Raw genomic sequence first — 7,670 nt, forward strand, 5'->3', positions numbered from 1 at the left:
TACATAAAAGGGTTGTCTTCCTTTTATGAAATGTATGAGTTTAGGTACGCTTTATTATTTACTTTTCCGTGTATATTTTACCATTATCGATGAATATAGGGGCAGCAGTTTTGATCCTTTTAATGTGCTCCTATTTGAAAACAAGTCCCACGTGGAAATTTGGTAGCCAGAGACCATGTGGTCTAGATTACCTAGCGCACAATAATAATTCAGGTAGAAATAATAATGGGGTTACTGATGCTAGTACAGCAGTGGCAAGCACTCTTGCCTTTAGTTTAAATCCTGGCTAGGATGCAATCTGCAAGGAGTTTGCATATTCTCCCTGTGTTTTTGTGGATTTCCCCTTACAACCCAAAGACATACAGCTAGATTTATTGGCTCCTCCAGAAGAAAGCCTGGTCCGTGAGAAAAGCTGAAGTGTGGCATGATTGCTTTGGTGCAACATGGTTACAAGCAGGGGTGTAATGGGGCGGGCATGGGTTGGAACACCATGCCCTCACTTTTTCTGGAATGGGCACACGGGCAAGGAATTGTTTGGTGGTCTGTAGTTCTGGCCAGTCTGCCCCCCCCCCCAACGGGGTCAGGAGAAGGACCACGCTGGGGAGGGGGCGCACCGGCCAGAGCCACGGACCATGTCTCCCATATGGAATTGCAGGCTCAGGGTGGTGGGTGGGTTTTCTCTCTGAACACAACCAGCCCACTGGGAATACATTACGCTGGCCCATGGCAGAAGAACTTTCATTGCTGTTGACCTACAGTATCGAGCTGAGGTCCATGGGCATCTGGGGTTTTTTATTTGTTATTGAGAATTCTAAATCTCAACATTTGTATTTGTAAAATAGAAAATGTTACATTCACTAGCCTAATATGTTTTTAAGACATTTCCTGTTCGTACATGACAGATTATTGACTAATGATTCTTTTTGATTCCGACAGAATGCCTGCTGTGTGTTTTGCACACTATCGTGTATAACTGCTGCACTGCGTTAGGATTTTCTTTCTTTCCTTCCCTTCGTCCTTCCAAAATTCCTTCCTTTCTTCCACCCCCTCCCTGATATCCTTCTTTTCTTCATTCTTTCCTTCCCTCATTTCTTCCCTCCTTCCTTCTTTCCTAGATTAGGATCCTTGTACTTATGCCATGATCAGCAATGTGTATCTCTCCATACAGCCTTCAAAATCCTGCCTTGGATCTGGCCTCACCACACATCCCTTTATAAATAACGTAACTGAGAAGATGTCAGGGAATGGCTGGTGAATATAGGTTTTATAACTATGACTGTATGTGAGTGGCTTCATTCCTATAATGCTATGTACATCATTGGTACATCAGATCAGACATGTACATCATTGGTACATTGGTATTTCATCAGATTATGAGTTATTTTGTTGTACACTCATGGTGGCTCCATGTGTGTGCAGATTACAAAGAGCATTGCCAAGTGATGGATTGTGAAATGAAGTTTAGAATAATGGAACAAAAATAACCAAGAGAATAAAAAAACTATACAGTAATAATATTACAGATTGATCATATTTTAAATGAATTTCCTTGAATATATTGAATGAGCGAACAGACAAAAATAAACACAACTAATAACATTTTCAATGATTTTTATGTCTGTTTTCATAGCTTTGAATATGTATATGTATTATGCCTAATCACATTGTATGTATTAAGGCTTCTTATGCATGGCGCATCTTTTTTTGTGCTGCTTTGATTACAATTGGCAGCGGCTACCAGCACAAGTTAATTAGCAGATAATTATTAATCAGGGTCTTGCTGACTGCAAGGGATGAATAATCCAGTGGGCAAGCGGCTAAACAGCGTAGAAGGCGACAATGGCTATTTTCTGGGGATGGGACCTATCCTTTGATAATGTACTGTATAAGAGAAGCTAATCTATAGCCACCATTGTGTCTCTGGGTTCCCCTTGCCATTATATATAGATGGCACACAGCAGGCTTTACAATGTACTCTACAAGCCTGCCATATCTGTATTATAGTGGTTGGGGTCTCATCTCAGTACTGTTACACACAAAATGATCTGCCAATTTTGCACTTGACAGGCCTGATCCATTTGTTTTATTATTGATTGATTGGTAATCATTTGGCCATCAGTCTCAAAACACAGCAAACACATGTACAATTTCCTTCTCTTACAGTCTTGCAAATGTTAAGTTTGTGCAGTCTTTCTGAATATTTATATATTCTCCCCCAGTTGTCTCCAACAACTCTCAAACCGTCTTACCCTCTATCAGCGTTCCACCCTCCCCCTATTCCCTCTAATAACCCTTCACACACTACTCTACAACTTTCCACACTGTTTCCTCCAACAAATATCCAGCCATCTTGATCTGCTTCACTATCAACTCTCTTCTCTCCATAGACTCTCCATAGACTTCCACATAATATCTCTTTAGACTCCAGGCTGTTCCACCCAACAACATTGCAGCCTTCATACTCAGCCCTACTAAAAATTCTCCTTTCTTCACTTTCTACCCCTAACAGTTCTTCAGCCTTAACTGTCTTCCCTCAACAACCCTATATCTACTATCTACTTACTTTTTCTTTCCACAGTCTAACCTCAGTCTTCCCTTCAACAGCTCTCCTACCTACATACGTTGCCATTGCCATTGTAATACCTTTCCAGTCTTCATATTCTTTCCCACAACAACTCACAAGCCTCCCTACTCCTCCCCAAAATTCTTTAGCGTCCTTACTCCCCACTACCTACTATCTAGCCTCCATATCCTTCCTCACTACAACTTACCAACCTCCAAACTTTACTTCCAACAATTCTCCTGCCTCTGCACACCCCCAATAGCTATGCAGCCACCATATTTTTTCTTCCAACAACTCACCAACCTCCATACTTTTCTCCACCAACAGAATCTGGGTGAAAACCTAGAATTGACCAACTAATAGCAGATGATTTTCAAGAAATCTGTTCCTGGTTCCTGGATTCCCCTGATGATAGTCTGTCTTCTCCCCCTTGGAGAGCTTTAAAATATTAGGGCCAAACTATTGATGCCTGGGCCAGCAGGACATCCGGACAATAACTGTATTGTATGCAGACCTCAGCAATGGCAGCCACCATATGGTTTCTTTTATTAGGTGGTCCAGGGTATGCTATATAATGCCTACCTTTATGCAACGAGGGCAACCAAGTTGCAAACTCATGGTAAACCTTTGTTATATGCATTGCTAAATATTGGAAGCACAACATTTCAAAAGGTAATAAACCAGCTGAATTAAGCATCTGACTTTATTTTGGGACAAATAGTAACTAATAGTGTGAATGGGGTATTTTACATAGGCTGAATCTCATTCTAATAGCATTTTCTCAATTACCCTTTGGGTGATGCCAACAGAAGTGTTTGACTGACCCAGCTTTCCTTTCTAATTCTTAAGTTTGGTTCTGATAAAAGACTGCACTAATTGGATATTAGCAAATTAAGTTGTGTAGTCCTTTCATTTTTTAGTGTAAAGTGCATGTAGGTTCTTTCCAATTATTAACGCTCTATTATTCAAGGACTTTAGGGAGTTTATTTAACAAATACCCAGTGCACCTACAAGACATATCCATATGCATTACGGCTATTAATCACTTGAGCTCGCCCACTTACATTCCCCATACGGACCAAAGTCATTTTTATACGTCAGCTATGGACCAACTGGTATGGTAATTTACATACATCATTTTTTTAATAAACAAGATATTTTTGAAAAAATTGTGTTGTGGATATTTTTTTAGTTTCTGCAACCTAAAGACAAAGTATTAAGGAAATAAAAAATAAAGCTATTTTACTAGTGATAACGTGTACTCCACAGAATTACTAAACACTGGTGCCTGCATGTTTCAGCCTATTCATAAAATGCTCCCCATAAACAAACAGAATATATTACAACATAACTTATCACAACATTTACAATATTCTGTACAAAACACTTCAAGAATAAATTGAAATCAAAGTCCCATCACACGCCATGGTATGGAGGCTGCGGTACTTCACACGTTCCATCCATAGGAAAGTAATGTCAATGATTGGAAGAGAACAGTTTTTGAAATTGTACTTGGCTTGCTTCAGACAGGCAATAGCCAGTGGAGAGTATTTCACATGTTGTGCTTTATAAATGTGCAGATATTTTTAAAGCACAACCCCAGCCAAAAATAAAAAGTTAATGAAAAGATAAAATTGCAAATCCAAGTTTTTATTTCTGTGTGTGTCAAAAGTGAGGAAATTTTTCCTCTTGTAAGGACAAAACGTGATGAGATATATTACCAAAGGGGATATAAAATAATGAACACAATTTTAGTATAATGGATTAGGGATAGATCTTCTGACAATGTTTTTATTACCATCTGTGCTTGTTTGTCCTGGTGACAATTAAACTTTTCAAGTTCAGAGGTCCCTTTCCTCAATCTATGGGAAGGCACGGGCCTGGACTGGTTGGCATACAAGATTCAGTTCTCTGAGATTCACAGAAGGAATCTTGGTGGGCATTTATGGGCAAATTAACAATTTTTTTCTACTTGGTGGATTTCAATTCAGTAGCAAAACACAGTAATTGGTAGGGAACCTTTTGCTAGATTCAGATTTGGTTCATGATCAAGCAAACTTGCATCACAGTTCTTTTAAAGGTTCCTAAAGAACCAGCATCTTCAGATTTGACAGTGGGTGGCGGAGACCTGTACCCAACTGCTCACTACTACCCCATTCATTCTTTAGGGGCTGCCAGAGAGAAGCTACTTGTGGTGTCTTTCCTGTGGCAGAGGTTCACTGGCATGAGTAGGCAGTAATTTCTCTGTAACCTCATTGCCAGATTGAATATAACCTAACTGTAGCTGTGCAACTTTGCATGAATAATTCCCTGTTGTGACATTTTCCATATTCCAGCTGTATAAAAATCAGTCATTTAGCTCCAGAAAAGTGTGTTTGTCTAGGTTGGGAGGATACCATCAGTCAGCTGAAGGCAGGGGGAAACATTTCTTTAGTGTTGCCTAGGGTCACTTGTAGAACTGGAGCACTGGTGTCATGGCACTGGGTCACTGGTAGCACTGAAGACCCAGGTAACATCCCATTGGGGGTACTATTAGCATTGGGGGTACTATTAGCACTGGAGCACTGGTGTCATGGCACTGGGGTCACTGGTAGCACTGAAGACCCTAGTAAAATTGCATTGGGGGTACTATTAGCACTGGAGCACTGGCGTCATGGCACTGGGTCACTGGTAGCACTGAAGACCCAGGTAACATCGCATTGGGGGTACTATTAGCACTGGTAGCAGGAGGTGGCTCAGCAGAAGCAGCATGTTGCTCAAAAACCGAGCCATGCATCACTACCCAATTCAAGTGCTGTTTTCTGACAAAAATAATAATTGCTGCCTTAGGGTTGGAAAGTTAAATTAAAATAACATTGTTATGTTGTGATTACATGTTTTTATTTTTTTATATAAATGTGGCATTACTCTTTAAATACTATTGGCCACTTGTCAATCACTTCCTTAGTACACAAGAATAGGACTGACACTGCCAGGGTACAAAAACAATGACTTTAGGGATATTAATGTGAAAAATACATGGCCATACTTAATATAGTAAAGAATAGTATTAGGGGTTTATTTTTCAACCTGACATTCATTGAAACATTGTCCAATAAAAGACTAATATATATATATATATATATATATATATATATAACATTTTTTGTTCTAATGTATATAAATATACAGATATATCTATACAGTATATCAGTTATACATATGCATACACATTCTGTGTTAATAAACTTTAGCATGCAAGATCATTTTTATAAGTATGGGAAATGTAGGCACTATGGTGACCAGGTAGAGATTTACATCTCTCCAAGTTAATTTCCTACCCAGAATCCCTTTCATTTCGCTTGTTCTTCCACTTACGATTCCCTAAATACTTTTAAATCTCTTCATCAAGAAGGATTCTCTTATACGGAAGGGAAAAAAAAGAGGATTATATATTCCTTTGGGCACTTTTGTCATAGGCAGCCTGGTAGAAGGAGATATTCTTTACATACAGCTTGAAAGTTATTGTCTATTATTTTCTTGCTAACATAAAATATTACATCGCTAAACTGGATCTTTTAAGACATGGTAATGGTAAGGAATATTGCTGCTTTTCACTGATACAGGATAGCATTTCGCTTCTCTGATACACCTTTTTTATGTTAATATGGGGTGTACATGTTGTAGAAATTGACTGTTTGCAATTTTGGGAAAACATTAGGCGGGTGTATTTGCATTCTGGGTGAATTGTTTTCTGTGTTCTCGATGGCTGTCTTCTGAGTAATCTTCCGCTTTAAATACACTCAACCTGCTTCCAATAACCAGGTGCACCTCTTGGTATCAATAATTGTCATTGACACCCACACAGGATCTCTATTTAGCCCTAGAGAATAAGTGTCCACCTTCCTTTAATTACATCTGCGGAAAACAGTTTAACAATTAGTCAAAAGAAGAAATAAGATCTATTAACTTGACTTAATACATACAATTAGGTACCTGTTATTTATCATTATCTTCAATAGGACATTGGAAGTCTGCTTTCTATTATATTACTGATGATTCAAATGCAAAGCATGGAGAGTCACCAGTGCTGTTGCCAGCAGTAAAATTATTACCACTATAGGCCCATTATTATTACCACTATAGGCCCATTTTTATTACCACTATAGGCCCATTATTATTACCACTATAGGCCCATTCTTATTACCACTATAGGCCCATTTTTATTACCACTATAGGCCCATTATTATTACCACTATAGGCCCATGATTATTGCCACTATAGGCCAGCAGTAAAAGGGAGGGGAAGCACTTGCCTTGGGTGCCATGCTGTAGGGGGTGCCTCTGGGGTGGGAGACTTGCTACTTTGCTGCATGTTGAGGATGTCATCATCTGATGGGCTGAAGTTGAAGGTGAGGAGCTGGGAGGGAAAGATGGCCTTCAGGGCTGTGACTGAGATCCTAGGGGTCTTCCCAAAGTTGTGGTGTTCTGGTTCCAGGAGAAGAACTGGTTACCTTAGATGGTGTAGGTGACCAGGAACCTGGTGTCTGCAATTGGGCTGCCATTGGCATTTTACACAGGTATAAAGGCACTGCTAGCATAGACATCATGCTTCGCCACCCCAGCCTACATATGGTAGCCCTTTGTGAATGGAACTGGATGGCAATGGCAGACCCTGCTTTATCTGATTCAAGTATTTTGGTGGGAATGTGCCCCCAAAAGAAGTTGATTTGGTGATCTGTACAGCATGATAGAGCGCTGATTCCAGTACCTCTTCCAACTACGGCACAGGCTGGTGCTCTACAGTTAGTATAGACTGGTAATGGCTGCCAGGTGTAGTCCCGAATTAGGTTATAATATAATATATTTATTTGCCTCGGTTATCCGGCACCCGGAACCTCGGTTATCCGGCACCCACAGGGAATGGCCCATTCTGGATAAGTGTAGGTTCGGGAGGTTACTCTGAAACTGAAGTGTCTCAGCCATTCAGCACTAGACGTGAATAGGGAGATTTGTCCCTATTCACTTCTAGTGCTGAATAGCTGAGAAAGGGGAAATTCTGATGACGCTTGAGACGTCATCAGGGTTACCTTTTTCTCAGCCGATCACAGAGCGGAGTAATCAGCGGA

Source organism: Pyxicephalus adspersus, chromosome 3 (genome assembly GCF_032062135.1).
Source record: "Pyxicephalus adspersus chromosome 3, UCB_Pads_2.0, whole genome shotgun sequence".
NCBI classification, from domain to species: domain Eukaryota; kingdom Metazoa; phylum Chordata; class Amphibia; order Anura; family Pyxicephalidae; genus Pyxicephalus; species Pyxicephalus adspersus.